At 37.7% G+C, this 22,116-nt stretch overlaps 1 protein-coding gene and 1 long non-coding RNA gene across 2 annotated transcripts in view; one reads left to right on the top strand and one right to left on the bottom strand.

Moving 5' to 3' along the window:
• Positions 1-21,390, bottom strand: part of slc7a4 (solute carrier family 7 member 4) — a 113,164-nt gene extending 91,774 nt beyond the window's left edge. The window contains exon 1 of the mRNA XM_056246617.1: positions 21,284-21,390. The gene's annotated coding sequence lies outside the window, so the exon portion shown is untranslated. The remainder of the gene's footprint in view (positions 1-21,283) is intronic.
• On the top strand, positions 7,331-9,642 carry LOC130081914 (uncharacterized). Its single transcript, XR_008806726.1, has 3 exons — positions 7,331-7,415; positions 9,116-9,208; positions 9,576-9,642. It is a non-coding gene; the product is annotated as an uncharacterized LOC130081914 (long non-coding RNA).
• Positions 21,391-22,116: the final 726 nt, after the last annotated feature.

Below are 22,116 nucleotides of genomic sequence, written 5' to 3'. Positions count from 1 at the left end.
CTTTTAACGGAAAAGAAACAAACTAAGAAAAGAAAGGAAAGTGTGACGAGATGGCTTCAATTAAATCTGTTTTAACCCATATCTTGATTTGGGTCATTTGTCTCTGCGTCTACATGGTTACTACCATCGTCGGGCATCACAAGAGCTTAGAGAGCGAGTCCAGAGAGCTTTTCCCGAGAGCGTTCAGAGCGCATCACAAGAGCGCAAGAGCGCATCACAAGAGAGAGGATCACAAGAGAGCAAGACCAGAGAGTTCAGAGAGAGCAGAGAGCAAGAGCGGATTTTCTGTGTTCGGGTCTAAGGTTTTAAACTCAAAAATGTTTATCCCGCCTCCAGGAGGAATTTGGAATTCGGACAATAAGATACTATATGATTATTTGAGAAGGGGGTCTTTTCTACCCCCCCCCCAGCCCCCCCCCCCCCCCTTCCTCTCAACGGGAATCATGTGTCATCTGTGGTCTCATTGTTCTGCAGGCCTTAGCAGAGAGAACAAGAGGCGACAGTTTAGACATTATTACAATTATAAGAACATAAACATTTTTACACAGATTTCAATCAAGCCATCTTTTGAATTAAAAACATACGAGCATAATGATAGGAAACACGCACAATTTCACTCACACACCTAATATGTATAACAATTATGAATTGTATGGCATTTAAGCATATGAGAGACACACACACATATATTGTAGAAACAACATATAATCAAAGTCCATCGAGAATTGTCCTGGGATGAGTTTTATTGGTATTGGAGAATTGGAGGAAAGTCCTTATGTGTGTGTGTGTATCCTTATGGTCCGCATCTGTCACATCCGTGGTGTGTACCACGTGAGAGTTTAGTTCGCATAATTGTCTTCAAGACAAAGGGTATTTTGTATGCAAGTCCACTTTTTCAGCCTTAAGGAGTTATAATAATTGATGAGGGGAAAACTAGCTCGGGATCCTGAATGGTTCAGTCTGTTTAGTCGCAGGGGTCAGGTGACTCCTTGTTAGGGCCTCTTGTTTCAATATTTCTGAACAGATCTGTTCTTGCCAAATTATAAAACATTGACAACATTCTTCCTTTAGTTAAGCAACAAAAGGTCTTCTTGGCTCATAGCCTCAGGGATAATTTGGAATATGCAGCCCCTTGTGTTTGATTATGTACGAACGCTTCCCTCGTGTTTGGTACATTCTCAATGTTGCTACAACTAAAAAAACGCTTCAGTGCGCCGGCGCTCTGGCAACGGTTAACAGGTTAATGTTTTACAAAAAGAGGGATGTATTTGACTATTTGGTTTAGGCTATTGAGAATTTAGTTCAGAGAATGGGGTTTAGTGTTTTAGCAATTCAGAAAAACTGCATTATTATTTGTGATCCAGCCCGATCTCACGGCAATTCGTACAAATTTGACGAGGTGGCTAATTCGTACGAATTCATACGACCTCACTCGTACGAATTCGTACGATTTTTGCTAAATCGTACATATTTTACGAGTTACCAAATTCGTATGAATTCGTACGAATGACCTACCCCTGACCCCGCCCCTAAACCTACTCATCACGTGGGTTTAGACAAATCGTACCAATTAGCCACCTTTTAATCACTCGAATTAAAATTCGTATGAATTCGTACGAATTGGTCGTGAGATAGCGTTGTGTGATCAGCTGTTCTGTATTTGTTTTATGAAGAAGGTCTCTTACAGATTGTCCAGATTCTTCACATGAAAACAAAAAACAAAACAAAAAACCCTGAGCTGACACATGCACAACTGTTTGTCAAAAGGACAACAACTGCAGTGGGGATTTGGAGATAGTTTAATGAGGAAATGCTTCTTTGGTGTCCAGTATAACCTGTGGCAAAATTTAAAATGAATTCATTGGTAGCAATTATTACTCCATACAGATCTACAGATTTAGAGATCTACAGATCTACTCATTTTTCCAGATTGTACACAGTGGTAGTCACTTTTGTTTAAGGATAGAGCTGACACTACACTTTTAAAGAGCTGTAGACTGGATGTGCCTCAGAGCTGTTTTTGTGTTTTTGTAATGTAATGTTTTGTGTTTCTGCTGGTGGTTAATGGATTGGGGACATATCTTGCAACCTTGAATGCAGTTTTGGTTTTAGATTTTGAGGTCCACTTACAGTAATAATATAGTATTTTAGTTTTTCATGACAATTTTGTCCACTCTGCAGCCCTTAAATCAGCATTAGGTAACTTTTGAAATTTTTCTCTCGGGGTCCCCCTACAGTTGGGAAACAGTATTGTCTTCTACTACTGTCGTAAAATCTGTCATGGTTACACCAGGGGATACAAGCGTATGATCAAATTCCCGCCAAATGTATTGCGGCCACGGATCAAAATATAATAAGCGTGAATCAAAAATTGACAAGCATGAATAAAAACTTTAAACACATTAAAAAATATTTTTCACAAAACTTTAACTTGTGTTCATGCTTTCTTTAAAATGATGTTTTCCTTGGTTTTATTACTGTACTTTGCGCTCTCTTTCATTTTCTGCTCATAATTTATTTTTTTGTATGCTTGTGCTGTTTTTCTCTTCGCTCTTCTTTCCATGTTCTGCGCTTGCTCTTCCAAATGTTGCAGTTCGAGTTTCATGTAAATTAGGGTGGGCTTAAGCGTCACCATTGGTCCACTAGTTCTAGATTGACAGCTCCTCCTCTAGCCAATCTAACGAAGAGGGGAGTTGACGTCACTCCAATGCGACTCACGCTACTGATGCTCACTCTTACAGAGGAAGACGTCACATCAGTTTATTTTAAACTTAGGACTTTTAAGCAGTAAAGCTATCTGAACTGGACATATACAAATAATTAAATTCCTCTTTTTTGAGGTAGCCGACATTTTAATGCGCACACTGGTAATTGGTGTTAAACAATACTTGGCTCATGATGTTAATATGCTAAGGCAGCTCTAAAACATCATGCAGTTTTGAAACACTACATTTCTTTGCAAAAATTAAGTTAAAAACGGCCATTTTACCCGTCTGAAGAATTTAGGACTTTGACCTTTCAACGCTACACACAGCCTACCTTTATATATATATATATATATATATATATATATATATAAAAATAAAGGTAGGCTGTATATATATATATATATATATATATATATATATATATATATATATATATATATATATATATATATATATATATATATATATATATTATTTAGTTCCATTACAGACAAGGCATACACACTCAAAAAAAATGATTCAAGTCCTTCTTAGAGGTGACACATTTAAATATAATTAGCTTTATTTAAATATATCTATTTAAGATCAAATGTATATATATTTAAGTGGTTTAACTAAAAATGTATTAATAGCTCCACCTATGAGATTGATTTACGTTGGATCGCCAAAAAAAAGTGTCATACGGGACCGCCCTTTGCGCATGTGCGGGACAGCGCGCTCTTTTCGCCCATCTCTCCATCCTCTGGGTGCAACGCCAGGGCAACGTTTGGTGGTCGAGACTACATAAAAGTAGGTAAGTATTCATTTGTTGTAGCTGATTAGAATCTTACTGTCAAATATCGTTAATACGGTAATATTGACCGAAATGTGTGCAACAGTTAAAATCGAGCCTAATTTCACTCTTCAAAGTTTAAGGGAGTTGGCTGGCTAACGTTAACTTATGGTGGCTAGCTAACGTTAGTGCTACCTTTGTACTTTTAACGTTAGTCACGTTGACTGCTTTGGTTAACTTATGTGTTGCTCTTCGTCGCCGCAATTTTGGACGGGGCAAAACTGGCCTGTTGACAAATAAAAGTAAAAGAAGAGATGCCGAATTTCTGTTGTGTGTGTGTGTCTAACATGGCGGCGACAAGCGTTAGCAGCCAAGGACCGAAGCGGTCAATACCTCAACGTTAACGTTAGTTTAAATATCTATGGCTCGTTCAGTATTTATGCATTTAGGCTGTATAGGTGGACTAGTTGTGGCGGCCTGCCGAGACCGGGCTACACACTGGGTAATGTTAGCTGCGTTTTTTCTGCCATGTGTCATTAATGGCGGCCAGTGTATTTGTCATTATTTTCGTCATCGACATTTTTTCACAGACGAAAACGAGATAACTAAATAAAACCTAGTTTTGAATGACGAAAATCTATTGACATTTTCGTCAACTAATAAAAACTAGACGAAAATGTTAAATAGTGACTATTTGGGAAGCGATTCAGTCAGAACTGATGTCCTGCGTTTGTGTTAGATGCGCACATGTGTACTGTAATTTGCTGATCGTTACACAGCGGTCTCATAAAACTAAAAAAAAAAAAAAAAAGTGAAAACGTCTGGGAGAATGAGTAGGGCAGACATATAGATCTGAATAAGAGTGACGACGCAAAAAAGAGCTCTATTCAGTACGGTTTTCTGCACGCACACACAAGCGTGCAGCCATACACATAGAGACACAGCGCGCGAGTCCTAAACTGAGCTCTCTTTCGCGTCTGAATGGACAAATACACATAGCATTATGTCTAAATGTCCGTTTTGGAGAGTATTCATGTTGGTTATACATTGGTTGGTTATGTCTTAAACGGTTGTGAGTGTATCGGATGTGCATCAGTGCAATTGGATCCGATGTCTTAAAGTGACAGTGGGTAATAAACTTAATGCGGTCTGTGTCCTTCATTTTGATCAAGCAACAAAAGAAAAAAGCATTCACTGTTTGTTAATAGCTTTAATAAGTATTCATTTATATTTAATTCATACAAATAAATATGTCTGCTTGAAAGAATAATGTATGCAAGTAGTTCTAAAGAATGCATATATCACTAATTGAAAAGAAGACTGTTTTACTTTAGGAAAAGTGGTTTTATTTAATTTTAAGATTTTTTACAGTCACAGTAACGTTAGTTAAATCTGTATCTGTATTGCATGTTAACTTAAAAATAATTCATATTTAAGGGGAAATGAAACGTCCATGTTTCGGCACTGGTAGTAACTACATATATTAGAAAAATCACTTTGCCTAAATTTTTATTTTAAAAAAGTTGTTAAAACCACAGATATGACCAAATTAATTTAGTAATTTCTAGCAAGCTATCTAGCTTGTGAGTCGCCATTTTGGAGTGACGTTGTAACATTATCACATTAATGTAAAGGTGTCTTTAAAATATTAACTGTTATGGTGTCATAGAACGTATTACATGGGTTATGAGTAATGTTCATGTATGATGAATGATGGATGTCATGTATATGGTTCGTATGTATTCCTGGTTAATATACTAAGTGTCTACTGTGTATTTTGGTAATAATGGGGGATATCCCTTTAAGGTTGCGGATGGCCTTGATTACGGGACAAGGCGCACCTAAGCTTTTTTAATGGTGGTGATGTGTTTTGAAGAGAGAGGCGCGCCAGTTTTGTTAACTTCAGCGTCACAGAGTTAAAGCTGGGTTTCCTTAGGGTTTGAGAATTTTTTCAACCGATACGTCAAGAGATGGCTTTAATGGGACAAAAAATATGTTAACCACCTGGACTGTTTACTCGGGGATGCGTTTCCAGCAGAAGGACATGCTTGAACCCAAGTTTGAGAAACTGTGTGAGTAAACATTGCCCGAAGATCGACAGAGCTGGTGAGATCTGACTCATTCTTTTTATTGGAGTGGAACACGAGAGACTCAACGCTCTATTTTTTCCTTGTTGTGGATTACGTTTTTTGTCACGCAGCCAACAGAGGATTATGTCTCGCGAACTGACTGTATCTTGGTTGGAAAGACTGTAGCGCGATCTTGGGCCAGCCTGAAAATCTTTTCGGGTTAAGTTTATGGACTGGGACAGTGGGGAAAGTGTGGGGTTACACGCACGGGTTTTTTTTTTGTTTATATGGCGCTCAGCGCGTCAAGCAAATGAACGGGTTGATATGGGTTTTTCCTTTGAATGATTTTCAGCGCCGTCTGAAGATTTGTTTTGGTACGGTGTGGGTCATTAATTTCCATGCATTTGTGCTTGAGCATGGTTATTTGATAAAGGAAAACATCAAGAATGTGTTATGATTGAAGTATATGATTTTTCTGATTATTGATTTCATTCTAAAAAGATCCCCTTGTGCGTTTATAGTGACACACCTGTTGACAACAAAGAAAATTGAAAAGTGTTACAACGTCACAGCCTACGTAACGGGGTTGGTTGGCTGAACTTGGCTCCGTTGGTGAGTGAAGCGTTCCTGGATCGGACTCAATACTCGATTTGAAATGGTGGAAGACAAAGTTGAAAGACCTGTTGAGTCCGTGCGTCCCATTGCTTATGCATTTGAGCCGATACGGCGTGGGAACCGAGCAGTGGTACGTCGCTATGTCGGACAGCCGGTGGTGGACATAGCCGTAGCCAGCTATGAGGCCACAGAGGTTCGGACCTCGGTAATTTTTTTACATTCAAAAATAAAATGTCAAGCTCTCTGAATGATTAATTAGCCGTTTAAACCACCTCATATGAATGTTTGCAATCCATTTAGCTGTGAGAAGCTAGCGCAGTGAACGGGCTTGAGAGCGCGTTGTGAGGGCGCGGGTGCAGCCTCCGTGTTGCCAGATCCACCTAATGGAAAGGTGGCACACCGTGGCAGTAGTCTTCTGGACTCGTTTTTCTGATTTAATGTCACACTTTAGGAAGTTATTAAGGTGTGAAGTTGCATGTTATGGTTCGTGATATATTAGTCTTATTTCCAAACACAAGCTTTCAACTTCTTTCGGATTATTATATATTTTTATATTACATTTTTGCTTGTTTTTCGTAGCTATATCTGGCAACCTTTTACTGTCGGCATTAATTAAAAAAAAAGCTTATAGAAGAAATGTAATTGCTGACAGGAAGATACCACATTCGGTAAGACAAACGCAATGATCATCGTGATAATCTGTAAGAAATGTATAACACTATAAAAAAATAATAACATGCATTTGTTAACGAGCCAGTGTGATGCAAACATGTATGAGAGGTTTGAAATGATAATATGATAGCAGATGAACGCTTTTTATGCGTAGTTTTAATGTTAAGTTTTATGTCTTTCACTGCGTTTTACTGAACTCAGCCCAGAGCCTTTAAAGCCAACCAACCCCGTGACGTCACAGGATAGAATACTGCACAATGGCGGCGCCCTGGCCGCAAAAGATATAACTGTTTTTCTTTTTTCTTTTATATGTTTACATTTGTCATGTTTCTTATTTAATTGTTGTTTATAATGGAAATCCATCTTGTAAATCAGGTAAACTTGATTGACTGCTTCATTTCCCCTTTAATAGGTGCTCTACTTCAACCTACAATATAAACCTATGTACTAACGTGTTTGACTATAATTAATAATTACTTTATTGGAGAGTATTTCCTCCATTGCTCACACCTCTAATATATGCATCTCATCTTTTGCAGTTTAAGTTGAAAAGCAGTTTGTGGCAACCTCCTATTAATGGTAGGTATAAGACTAACATTACTTGCTCAATGCTAGCACAAAATTATTTGCATCATTGTCATGTGATGGTGGTAATTAACACATTTTAATGACTGCATTTTGTTTATTTTTCAGGTAAATGCAGAGTTTGAGGATCACCACCAAGCCACTGCAGTCAAAGTTCATGTCACAGCTGGACCACTTCTCAAACAAGCTGATGCAGATCTTCAAAAGCAAAGGAGGAGTGAAGGGGCAGAGGATTAAGGAAGTCCTGTCTATCTCAGATTCGGTTAGTCGAAATGCATCTAAGATCCCTTTGCATGTATTGGGGTGGTTATTGTAAGGTTTTATTGTGCATAGTTGCTTATTTAAAGGGATACTCCACTTTTTTTGGAAATAGGCTCATTTTACAACTCCCCAGAGTTAAACTGTTGAGTTTTACCGTTTTTGAATACATTCAGCCGATCTCCGGTTCTGGCGGTACCACTTTTAGCATAGCTTAGCATACATCATTGAAGTGGACAAGACCATTAGCATTTCTCAAAAAAAAAATGACCAAAGTGTTTCGATATTTTTCCTATTAAAAACTTGACTCTTCTGTAGTTACATCGTGCACTAAGACCGACGGAAAATGTAAAGTAGCGATTTTCTAGGCTGATATGGCTAAGAACTATACTCTCATTCCTGCGTAATAATCAAGAAACTTTACTGCCGTACCTTGAGTGCAGCAGGCGTAATGATATGACACAGCGCCTGAAAATAGTTCCGTTATGTTGACGGAAGGAAGCCTATTTTCAGGCGCTGTGTCATATCATTACGCCTGCTGCACTCATGGTACGGCAGTAAAGTTTCTTGATTATTACGCAGGAATGAGAGCTTACTAAGAACCGGTTTGTCTTTCCACCGGCTAGAGAGCCACAACAGAGCCAGCTCTTACGTCACTGCATACGTCTCATGTTGCCCAGCAACGCTAGTGCGGTAGCGCCAAACACGCCAGGCTTGTTCGAGATGCATCGGCTTCTCGCAGATCGATCGCCGCATGACATCAAAGCACTGCAAAAGCGATCCAAAAGCACAAGGAGTCGTATGATCTCCAAACACTCCCGCAGCTCCGATCGGTCCGCGCTGCTCCGATGCATCTCGAACAAGCCATCAACAATAACGGACGTTGCGTTACTATGGATGCTCATGGGTTTGCAAAAATACATCGGAATCCAACGCGTTCGTGCAGCTCGCCGTAACTTACATAGACAGATATTATAATCAAGCTGCTATTAGCTCGACTAGCTGCTATTTAAAAATGGCGGTCACAAGTTTCTATTCGTCTTGTTGGTCACGGTAACCCCGCCCCCAGCCCCTGACGCAAGCGGTTCTTACTTGGCTCTGTTCTAGACCAGCAATGATTTGGTGCTACTTAAGAACCAGTTTTCCTGGTTCGGAGCTGGTGCTTTGCGTGTGGAAAAACAAAGAACCGAATTGAAACTAGGCTCTGGCTCCGAACCAGCACCAGCTCTGCCTTGTGGGAAAGGGGTAATACTCACACACCAATGTAAAACATGCAAGAAAACTACCAACTTGCTTGTTGGGGGCATTTAGGGGTTAGGCATCCTGTTCAGACTGAAATTACCCTCTGATCTTAATTAGACAACCTGATCCTTCCCTGTGTCACCATAACAACCACATTTGGCTAAATTGGGTCTAATTTTTCACCCCTGCTTCAGCGTGACAACATCAACACCAGGAGGGAGTGTATCCTGAGATGCCTCATCATCTACCTCAATGAAGATCCAGACACCTTCTTCAAAGAATATCTGGTAAATTCATCACAATATGTTTGTCATGTAGTGTTGAACTGTTACTCCTTCTTACTTCTCTCATTACACACTATATTGACAGAGCCCTACAGAGGTGTTCTTATGTACTGGTGTAGACAAGTGATCGTACATGTTTTTGAGTTTAGGGGGGTGTGTGAGTGTGTCTGCGCTTGGAGTGGGGAGGTTGTTTAGAGTTCTGTTGGCCTGGGGGATGAAGTTGTGCTGTTGATAATGGACAAATGTTTTCTAGATGTATTTTTATGTCTGTCGCCATCACCTGTGGAACCCTGCATCACTTTATGTCCTCTTATTTCTCTGTCCATCTTTATTAAACACTTGCTGTGTTTTCTGTGTTTGTGGTGTTCAGGCACCGGCGACCGAGGATGCAGAAAGGGACCTAGCAACCACAGTCATGGGGATTTATGTGATCCGAACATTAAACATCCAACAGGAAGAAAAACATTTTTGAGTGAAGGGGCTCTAAGTAAATGAAGTTCAAATGTAAATGTATTTCAATAAAATAAAATAAAAAACATAAATTTTGGTTTGTCTCGTGTATGTGAATGGGTCAAATGAAAAATTATTTATATATTTAATTGATGATAATAATTTGTTTTCCAATAATTATGTAAGTTTGAGTTGGAAAAATGTAAATCAATTTCATTTAGTTAATGTAGTTATTTTATTTCAGCTGTATTTGGTAAAAGTTAGTTAGGCTAACTCAATTACATACTGTTGTAAGTATTTGATAAAAATAAGTTAGCCTCACTCGTTTATATTATTTTGCATCTATTTGATACAAATGAGTTAGGCTGACTGATTTACATTCTGTTGAATGGATGTACTCAGTTTGAGTTGGGACTACATATATTTATTGGATGGAAATCCTGCCCACAACTAAATTGAGTTCATCCAATGAATCATTTTTTTGAGTGCAGTGCAAAAAGTGCAAGACAAATACAAAGGCATTTGTGGTACAGTTCAGAGTATGTAAAACAAAAGAACAAAAAAATTCCATTAAAATTTTAAATAAACCTGTAGCCTTTGTAAAAGAAAAAAAAAAAACACAGCCATGGTGATCCGTTACAGTTAAATACGCCCTGAAATATTTGACAAAATATGAATGAAAATTATAGTGTAGCCTACAGAGATTACAGAAACCAGGTGGATTTGATATGCAGTGATTTATTATAGCCTAGTTATTGTGTTCATTTAGCTACATAATTGCATATTACTTTAGGATTGTTTTAAATATAGCTTCAATTTTTAATACAGCAACCTGAAAATTATTGAAAAGATCAGGGATAGGTAACGTCGTTTCTGGAGTGCCGCTGTCCTGCAGAGTTTAGCGTCAACTCCGATAAAAACCTAGCAGCAGTATTAATAATCCTTAAGATGATGATTAGCTGGTTCAGGTGTGTTAGATTAGGGTTGGAGGAGCTAAACTCTGCACCCAGGACCGACATTGCCCTTCCATGTCATAGATTAAATATGAAAGTAAAACGGCCAGTAGGTGGTGGAAAGTTACTATCTTTATGAGTGAGTCAATCATTCAAACTTCTCGTTCAAATCAGGAATTCTTTAATGAAACACTGTTGTGTGGCTCGCAGGAGATCGACGCTCACAGTGCCAGGTCCAGAAGTAAGGCCAGGGCATTAAAGGTGAATATGATGGATCGTCAGACAGGCACAACTGTCAACTGACGACACAACAGGTTGTCGTCGTTAGGGTGACGAATTTAACGATAACGGATCGCCAGGTAGATGTAACAGGTCGAGTTGCAGGCACACATACAGTTTAACGGTGTCCTGCCACGGAAAGATTTTTGCCAGCTGAGCTGGTGGTTATCTTCTTCACCTGTAGCTACGAGTGAGCATCAGTAGCGTGAGTCGCATTGGAGTGACGTCAACTCCCCTCTTCGTTAGATTGGCAAGAGGAGGAGCTGTCAATCTAGAACTAGTGGACCAATGGTGACGCTTAAGCCCACCCTAATTTACATGAAACTCGAACTGCAACATTTGGAAGAGCAAGCGCAGAACATGGAAAGAAGAGCGAAGAGAAAAACAGCACAAGCATACAAAAAAATAAATTATGAGCAGAAAATGAAAGAGAGCGCAAAGTACAGTAATAAAACCAAGGAAAACATCATTTTAAAGAAAGCATGAACACAAGTTAAAGTTTTGTGAAAAATATTTTTTAATGTGTTTAAAGTTTTTATTCATGTTTGTCAATTTTTGATTCACGCGTATTATATTTTGATCCGTGGCCGCAATACATTTGGCGGGAATTTGATCCCATACAAGCGTGCATGTTGACAAGCGATACCCCCGAACTCTGCAGAAGGAGTTCTCACATCTTGGGCAGACTGCCAGCGTTGCGTGTGAAATGTCTTCATCCCAGGTACATTGGCATATAACGCCAAAAGATCGCGTAGCTCACGTTTACAAGCCAGCGTCTTTATAGTAGCCTATTGGCTACTGTTTTACATAATAGATATGCTAATTCAATTCAATGTTTGTGTGATAGGTAATAGCCATATCGTCAATATTATAATATCAAGCTACCATAGATGAATCTGCAAATTTGTAAAAATGTATTTGCATTATAGCCTGAGGCAAGACACTTTCACCAGAAAAATAAATAACAAACATGACTATCAGCCTGCAGACATAGTTATCCTGAAAGATTATTTTGTCCGTCTAATCATGTATTATTTACTTGCAAGAATGTAGCCCCTACCAAACTTGTACACACCGTTAAGACATAGGCTTACTGATTTATTTATTTGTTGACGGCCAGCATCGGGCATGCACCCCTCCTCCTCCTTTAGCTCACGCCAGCGAGCGAACACTGGACCAATATTGATCCTCGTCCAGCCTTTTATTTTGTCACTCTCCCTTTTTCTCGACTGTCCTCCGACAAAACCTTTGGCTTCTTGGTTTTACTTGCTGCTTCGGCCATGACAACATACAGAGGTAAAAAAAAAACGCTTCTTGGGCTCTCGTGTAAGAATTTGAGTAAGTGGGGGAAGTGACGTATATGCCGTAAAGCAGTCGAATTTTGTAGTTCTCTTTGTTCGCCGGTTACTACACGAAACCCGAAGTTTAAAAGTACGATTAAAAACGCTACAGACCCCGTCAGGCTATGGCAGACGTGTCATTCAACCTATTGTAAGTCGATGTACCATCACAAGAGACTTGGAAATATATTATGAAGGTTGAAAAGTTACCTAGTGCTGCTTTAAACAATGCTGAAATCTATTTACATCTTTAGACTGATTTTTTTTTGCATGATTTTATATCAGATATCAATATCCTCAGTTCACTCCTAAATGCTCTTAGTACTTATCGGTTGTCACTCATTACACATTTGAGTTCAAAAGCTCAGTCAGTTAACATTTTGCAGATTTTGCAAGGTGTATATAAACTTATGACCACAACTGTACAGTATAAGCAATTGTAACATATGATTTAGGCTTCCACACAGGACAAATATGTGTGTGCATAAAAACATATTTGCTTCAGTAATACACTAAATTCAACTAATCATGTGAGCAATACATTTTGTAAAAGTGATAATTCAACCAAAAATTTAATTCTATCATCAATTACTTATTTTGTTCCAATTAAGGAAATCTGAGAAATTTCTGTCCCTCCATGAAAGGTCTAATCACCCAAAACTTAGTTCATAAAGAGAATGCTCTATGCATGTTTGCTGATCGATATGTGAATATTTTCCCTGATCAATATGTGAATACAATCCTAAATTAAATTCATATGGATTTATTTTACTATCTCTTTATGAACTTGTTGAACATCAGAGTTTTGGGAGAACAGACTTTCAATGGAGGAACAGAAATCTCTCACAATTTATTCAAAATGACTTCATTTGTGTTCTAAAGATGAATGAAAATCTTATGGTTTTTGAATGACATGACACTGAGTAATTGATGACAGAGTTTTATTTTTTTGGTAAACTAACCCTTTAACTGTATAATATCTGTGGTTTTGTCTTACCAGATGTCCATTTACCTCATTACTGCAGTATTTGTAACTAACCTGAAAGGTCTTGTTATTGGGCTGCTGTTCATGGACCCAGATGAGAGCCAGACTGAGCAGGAAGACCAGACTGAAGATGACCAGCAGAAGGGTGAAGCTCCACACAGGCAGATGCAGCTGGTTACTCCCAAACACCAACACAGCACTTAAAGAGACTGCACTGACCATCAGAGCCAGCACAGAGAACGCCACCACCTCCCCCGGCTCACAGTCCCCCAGTATACGGCCCAGATACGGTTCCCAGCGAGCCTTCAGTGTCCCAGCAGCGCGTCTCTCCTTCATCGCCTTCTGCCTCTCCACCAGCTGAAGTTTATCAGAGAATGACTCATACTCCTTCGGCTCTCCGCTGTCCTGTGCAAAGGTCTGGGTCTCGTTCACTGCCACAGATGGATCCAGCTGCTGCCCTGACTGGTTCAGTGAAGGTGTGGATGAAGCATCGGTCTTGATTCCTCCGGAGCTTCCAGTACATTTATCCTGTTGGTAGCGGAGCACGATGATGCTGGCCGCTACAAAAGTGTAAGCAAGCAGAGTGCCGATAGAGAGGAACTGGACTAGTGCTTCTAGATCAAAGATGAGGGCAAGAAATGCCATAAGGCTGCCAAAAACAAGAATGGCGATCACCGGGACTTTGGTTACAGGGTTGACACGAGAAAAGACAGAGAAGAAGAGGCCGTCCTCCGCCATGGCATACACAATCCGCGGGAGAGAGAAGAGGTTGCTGAGCAACACAGTGTTCATGGCTAGATGAAAGAGATTAGACAGTTTTAATTAGACAAGATAGGAAACAGTATAACTCCATATTTCTTCATATATATCAACATAACAATAATAGAGACTGCTATAAAGTTCAGTCATGTCTTCCAAAAATAAATAAAAAACTTAAATAAAAAGAAAAATATATATTTTACGTCAATGTGACCAAATGAACATCAGTATGGATCTCTACATACACTATGGATCTCTACACACACTTTCAAAAGTTTAAGGTCAGTAAGATTTTTTTGTTTTTAAAAGTTTCTTCTGCTCACCAAGCTGCATTTATTTGATCAAAAAGACAGTAAAAACATTAATATTGTGAAATATTATTACAATTTAAAATAACTGTTTTCTAAGTCAGTAGCCTATATTTTAAACTGCAAGACTGTATATTCACTGCAAAGCTGAATTTTCAGCATTATTACTCCAGTCTTCAGTCACATGATCCTTCAGAAATCTAATAATATGCTTATTTGGTGCTCAAGAATCATTTATTATTATTTTCAAAGTTGAAAACAGTTGTGCTGCTTAATATTTTTGTTATACTTTGATGCCGTGATGAATAGAAAGTTCAAAAGAACAGCATTTACTTGAATTAGACATTTTTGGTAACATTATAAAGGCCACTTTTGATTATTTTAGTGCATCCTAGCTGTATAAAAATATAAATGTATTATATACAAGGCCATAAAAAATATGTAAATTTTTAAAGGAGGTAATCATTTTTTTTAATCAGTAAGGTGACATGCAAACAAACCAGGATGGTTTTTTATTGAATACATTCCTAAAAGCGCATCAGAAAAGTGATGTGATGTTGCCTCAACAAGACAGTTTTCAACAAGACCGAATAATTTGCTCATATGATTGGCCACTATTACCTAAACATTTTTTGTGAATGAATAATTATTGCGTTAAAGAAGTGGTTATTAAATGAATTTTTTTGTACATCTTTTGTTTTCATTTAATTATATTTATATTAAATCAACCACCCTGCCCACTATATATCAACACCGGCCATTGAAAATCCTATGTCAACCACTAACTCATACTCACCACAGATGGAACCCACAGCCACGATGAACCCGGCCCAGCTGTATCCCCGTCTGAAGAACGCATCTGACAGAGCGGAGTTTGGGTCGAGTGTATGCCATGGAACCATCAATGTAAGAACTGTGGACACCAGGACGTACGCTGTGGCCGCCAGGCCCAATGAGATGGCAGTCGCTATAGGAATAGCCTTCTGAGGATTACTGGCTTCTTCACTGGAAGCCGCTATCACGTCAAAGCCAACAAAGGCATAGAAGCATGTTGCAGTTCCTGCCATAATACCCGAAAATCCAAACGGGGCAAAGCCTCCCTCCCGAGCGCTCCAGTTGACTGGGTCGGCCAGTACAAAGCCAAACACCAAGATAAAGGCAATGACTACCATACTGATGGCCGAAAAGATGTGGTTGAGCCAAGATGAGACACGAACACCAAATTAGATGAAAAATGAAGCCACTAGAAGGATGGAGGCCGCTAAGAGGTCTGGGTAATGAGTAATGAAGGGCACGTCCCAACGCATCACATGACTTTCAGTGAAGTTCTGGATGCGGTGATTGAAAATAGAGTCTAGATAGCCACTCCATGCACGAGCTACTGCAGCCCCTCCAATCATATACTCCAAAATGACATTCCAACCAATCAGGAACGCCCAGATTTCCCCAACAGAAACGTAAGTAAACATGTAGGCGGAGCCTGTCTTTGGTACACGGGCGCCAAACTCAGCATAGCACAGCGCTGCCATGAGAGACGCGACTCCTGCTATGAGGAACGACACCACGACAGCTGGTCCTGCAGTGTCTTTAGCAACAGTTCCTGTGAGAACATACAGGCCTGAACCCACCATTCCACCGACACCAAGCAGAGCGAGGTCCACTGTGGTCAGACAACGCTTCAGTGATGTTGCCATTACGTCATCCTCCAGCGTCTTTAGCCTGTTGAGCTTCTGACAGAACCTCATCACTGAAGAGCATCCAGAAACACATGATGCCATCTTGATAGAGAACGTAGAGTTGGTAAAAGAGATGATATGAAATACGCCAAGGTCACACCTGGTCCATAGTTTTCAAGGTCAAACAGGCCTTACAAACCTGAAATGAAAATAAACATGAATAAATATACTATACTGAAAAGCAGTCATAAATGTCAGAAAAATGTCAAAAGGTCAAAAAAGTAATGATTGTTTAGGCCAAATTTATATATTTAAAGTGTGGTGATGAAATCTTATTATTGGACATTTTATATATTTCATAACATTATATTCTAGGCCTAGTGATGGGTTTAGTCCCTTTGTATCCTGTAGTTATCAGATATCTATCTGAAAACATTGATTGAATATGAAGAATTTACATCCAGCAGCTTCCAGTAAATTTTATTACATACAAATCTACTATGAAAGTACAGAGCAGAGAGCTGTGTAATATAACATAGAGACCAGTCAATTATACAACATGCATTTATTGTGTTATGAAATGTTGTGCATAATTTACACACAGTCACAGGGCCATCACTACAAATCATGGTACATAATTTTAATGAATGGGCTTCCTTTCCCCTGGTCTCAATAGGTAGGCAATAGAGGACCTTGGTATTATTTGTACTATAATTGAGCCGTAATATTTGTTTTTATGCCATAATGTATATAATTGACCCTATGTATTAAGTTAGTGACAATACCTTTTGCAGGTAGCCAAAAAACGCAGCCATATATATGGTACAGAAAGAATTCCTAAAAAGTCTAAACTGAATACTAATTTCAGTTATCAATCATATTAACCTGGCATAAATTATTTGGAATATGCAACATAAACGTTTAATAGTGTTTAATGCTTAATAAAACCTCAACATTTTGATTAAATGAATGAATTATAATATGCAGCAGCAGTTATGTGGAGATGTAACCAGGCCACAGTTTACACAGATGATGCTGCGGATGGCAGATGGTGATTCCCGTTCACATCACATCATATCCGCTGCTTCTCTAGACTCACTGCTGGAGCGAGCCCTGGGTGACGTCACACATGTCATCCTTATCTGGAAATCTCCATTGTACAGTGAATTTACAACTCACTTTACTTAAAAAACTGATATGAAATACAAGCTAAATGTTGATGCACCACCTTTCTCCATAAAACGCAGCACGAATAATCTAACTCGACATGTATTTGAGTCTGTAGTGATATTTTAAAGAGGTCAAATAAGCTCACATTTAAGAATCAACGATATTTTCTATCGTTTGATTGAACTATACAGTGACAGCTGACGAGGCTGACTCCAGCTCCTTTTTCGCCAGCTCCTTATTCGTCGAACTATTCGTTCCACCTTAAAAATGTTGGACGGTTGTTAACCCCTCCCTCTCGGTGCTTTTTGCACAAACAGTTGTATGTGAATTACAAGCCTGTGTGGATCGGGCAGCATTTTTCATTTAACAGTGATTTTCATTTAACAGTGAAAATAAATAGCCTATTCCTGAAAAGATCATCTTGTCTGCCTCTATAAATGGTGTAAGCTATGTGGTAAATTATTATTTTGTAATTACTAAATGTTTTTTTTAAAGTATGGAGAAACGTGACAGTATGTTTCCAACTGAGATTTAATGTAATGTAATTTCTGTTCTTTATTAGAAGTTATCCATTACTCCAGTCTAATATAATGTATGTATGTATATATGTATGTATAGGCCTATATATATATATATATGTATGTATGTATATATATATACATACATACATACAGTATATACATACATATATACATACACACACATATATATATATATATATATATATATATATATATATGTATGTATATAGTATATGTATGTATATAGGTATGTATGTATGTATCTATATATATATATCTATATATATATATATATATATATATATATATATATATATATATATATATATATATATACGTGTGTGTATTTGTGTGTGTGTGTGTGTGTGTATACTGGACAAAGCATACTGGAGGTGTCATTACTTTATTATTTCACAAGTTCTCAAAAAAACGGGAACGTAGAGGCATAGATTAATTCATTCTTAAATGAAATCTTGCATTCCAACATTTTCTGATGTGTTATTATTGAAATATGGTACCCAGAACATGCCCCACCATTGCAACTTTATCTGCCGACATAGCATACTGGAGGTGTCATTACTTTATTATTTCACAAGTTCTCAAAAAAACGGGAACGTAGAGGCATAGATTAATTCATTCTTAAATGAAATCTTGCATTCCAACATTTTCTGATGTGTTATTGTTGAAATATGGTACCAAGAACATGCAATATAATGTGAAATAATGTGCCGACGACGCATACTGGAGGTGTCATTACTTTATTTTTTCACAAATTCTCAAGAAAACGAGCACGTAGAGGTATAGATAAATTAATTCTTAAACGATATCCTGCATTACAACATTTTCTGATGTGTTATTGTTGTAATATGATACCCGGAACATGCAACTGTACGTGCCGACGAAGCAAACTGGAGGTGTCATTATTTTATTTCAAAAGTTCTCAAAAAACCGAGCACGTAGAGTTATAGATGTATCCATTCTTAAACGAAATCTCACATTACAACATTTTCTGATGTTATTGTTGAAATATGGTACCCAGAACATGCAACTGTGTGTGCCGACGAAGCATACTGGAGGTGTCATTACAAATAACACAGCAGAAAATTTAATGCAGGATTTCATTTAGGAGTGAATTTATCTATACATCTACGTGCTCGTTTTTATGAGAACTTGTGAAATAATAAAGTAATGACACCTCCAGTATGCTTCGTCGGCACATACAGCTGCATGTTCTGGGTACCATATTTCAAACATAACACATCAGAAAATGTTGTAATGCAGTATTTCGTTTAAGAATGAATTAATCTATGCCTCTACGTTCCCGTTTTTTTGAGAACTTGTGAAATAATAAAGTAATGACACCTCCAGAATGCTTTGTCGGCACACAAAGCTGCATTGAGTGGCATATACTGGGAACCATATTTCAATAACAACACATCAGAAAATGTTGTAATGCAAGATTTCATTTAAGAATGAATTAATCTATGCCTCTACGTTCCTGTTTTTTTGAGAACTTGTGAAATAATAAAGTAATGACACCTCTAGTATGCTATGTCGGGACATAAAGTGGCAATGTGTGGGGCATGTTCTGGGTACCATATTTCAATAATAACACATCAGAAAATGTTGGAATGCAAGATTTCGTTTAAGAATAAATTAATCTATGCCTCTACATGCTTGTTTTTTTGAGAACTTGTGAAATACTAAAGTAATGACACCTCCAGTATGCTATGTCGGCACATAAAGTTGCAATGGTGGGGCATGTTTGGGGTACCATATTTCAATAATAACACATCAGAAAATGTTGTAATAAAAGATTTCATTTAGAAAATGAATTAGTCTATGCCTCTACGTTCCCGTTTTTTTGAGAACTTGTGAAATAATAAAGTAATGACACCTCCAGTATGCTGTCGGCACATAAAGTTGCAATGGTGGGGCGTGTTCTGGGTACCATATTTCAATAATAACACATCAGAAAATGTTGTAATGCAAGATTTCATTTAAGAATGAATTAATCTAGGCCTCTACGTTCCTGTTTTTTTGAGAACTTGTGAAATAATAAAGTAATGACACCTCCAGTATGCTGTCGGCACATAAAGTTGCAATGGTGGGGCGTGTTCTGGGTACCATATTTCAATAATAACACATCAGAAAATGTTGTAATGCAAGATTTCATTTAAGAATGAATTAATCTAGGCCTCTACGTTCCTGTTTTTTTGAGAACTTGTGAAATAATAAAGTAATGACACCTCCAGTATGCTGTCGGCACATAAAGTTGCAATGGTGGGGCGTGTTCTGGGTACCATATTTCAATAATAACACATCAGAAAATGTTGTAATGCAAGATTTCATTTAAAAATGAATTAATCTATGCCTCTACGTTCCTGTTTTTTTTTGAGAACTTGTGAAATACTAAAGTAATGACACCTCCAGTATGCTATGTCGGCACATAAAGTTGCAATGGTGGGGCATGTTCTGGGTACCATATTTCAAACATAACACATCGGAAAATGTTGTAATGCAAGATTTCATTTAAAAATGAATTAATCTATGCCTCTACGTTCCTGTTTTTTTGATAACTTGTGAAATACTAAAGTAATGACACCTCCAGTATGCTATGTCGGCACATAAAGTTGCAATGGTGGGGCATGTTCTGGGTACCATATTTCAATAATAAAACATCAGAAAATGTTGGAATGCAAGATATGATTTAAGAATGAATTCATCTATGCCTCTACGTTCCTGTTTTTATGAGAACTTGTGAAATAATAAAGTAATGACACCTCCAGTATGCTACATCGGTACATAAAGTTGCATGTGGAGGCATATTCTGGGTACCATATTTCAACAATAACACATAAGAAAATGTTGTAATGCAAGATTTCATTTAGGAATGAATTAATCTATGCCTCTACGTTCCTGTTTTTTGAGACCTTGTGAAATAATAAAGTAATGACACCTCTAGTATGCTTTGTCCAGTATACACACACACACACACACACACACACACATATATACATATATATATATATATATATATACATACATTATAAATATGTTAGACTGGAGTAATGGATAACTTCTAATAAAGAACAGAAATTACATTACATTAAATCTCAGTTGGAAACATACTGTCACGTTTCTCCATACTTAAAAAAATTTTTTAGTAATTATAAAATAATAATTTACCACATAGCTTACACCATTTATAGAGGCAGACAAAATGATCTTTTCAGGAATAGGCTATTTATTTTCACTGTTAAATGAAAATCACTGTTAAATGAAAAATGCTGCCCGATCCACAGGCTTGTAATTCACATACAACTGTTCCTTTAAAAAATACGGCCAAAAGCACCGAGAGCGCAGTAAGAGAGGGGTTAACAACTGTCCAACATTTTTAAGGTGGAACGAATAGTTCGATGAATAAGGAGCTGGCGAAAAAGGAGCTGGAGTCAGCCTCGTGACAGACGTTTGTTTTCAGCCTCCCTTGAGCTAAAAGCACAAGGTGTTGATGTATGGAGTCGAGAAGACAGGTGAGAAACTGCCCCGCTATGTTTCGCATTAACGACAAATCTAAGCATTAAAACATAAACATGCAAATTCATAGATAAAGGAAATCTATGCTATGGCTTTTTACCTGTAATTGATTCTTGCGTTCATTCGTGTCGTGTTTGATGAAAGCGATGTTGTAAAGCGTCATTGAACAGAGGAGGGTGGAGGAGCGAACAGGAGCTGTTTCCGCTCTTAAAGGTACAGCACCTCATTAATGGATAATGTTTTGTATGAAACATCCCTTTACCTAATGCACTTTTGTCTGTACACAGACGTGATGCTTTTACTGATAATGAAATATTGAGCCACTTACTATTGTTGGAAAGTCAGATTCATTAAGTTGAATACTATCGGTGCTTCACATGAAGTCCTATTGTAGTTTTTTATTTAAACAATTTTTATTAAAATAATATATTTTCAAGTTTGATGTTGTCAAGCTTGTAGTCAGAACATTTCATAATGTCTTTTAGGAGACACAAATTCTCTTCTGGAGCAACCTGTTGGCTAGTTTTTTTTCTTTGAGATTAATTTAATAATACATATTTAAACAAATCAAGAGTTAGCATTACTCGATAAATATTCCGAATAAAACTGTTGAATAATATAAAGCTTAAATAAAGGACTTTTACTGTACAGAATTTAACAACCAAAATAAATGGCAAAGTTTATATATGGCATATCATAATGGTAATTCTAAGTGCTTATCTAGACATAATTAAGAGAAAGAAACCTAAAGATACAGAACTTTATATGCCTATACATTTTCTTTCCTTTATATAAAAAGTATAGAATAAAAAAAAGTGTAGAAAAGAACGTATTATACACAAAATAATGCATTGCAATAAAATGCATCACAGTTCATGCATATTCATGACATGTCACAGTTTGTTTAAATGTCTTTAGCGCAGTAATTTTAGT

The sequence above is a fragment of the Rhinichthys klamathensis genome, unplaced genomic scaffold (assembly GCF_029890125.1).
Source record: "Rhinichthys klamathensis goyatoka isolate OS25496 unplaced genomic scaffold, OSU_Roscu_1.1 h1tg000040l_1, whole genome shotgun sequence".
Lineage (NCBI taxonomy): Eukaryota > Metazoa > Chordata > Actinopteri > Cypriniformes > Leuciscidae > Rhinichthys > Rhinichthys klamathensis.
Note: the sequence above shows the minus strand (reverse complement) of the source record. Positions and strands in the feature narration are given on the sequence as shown.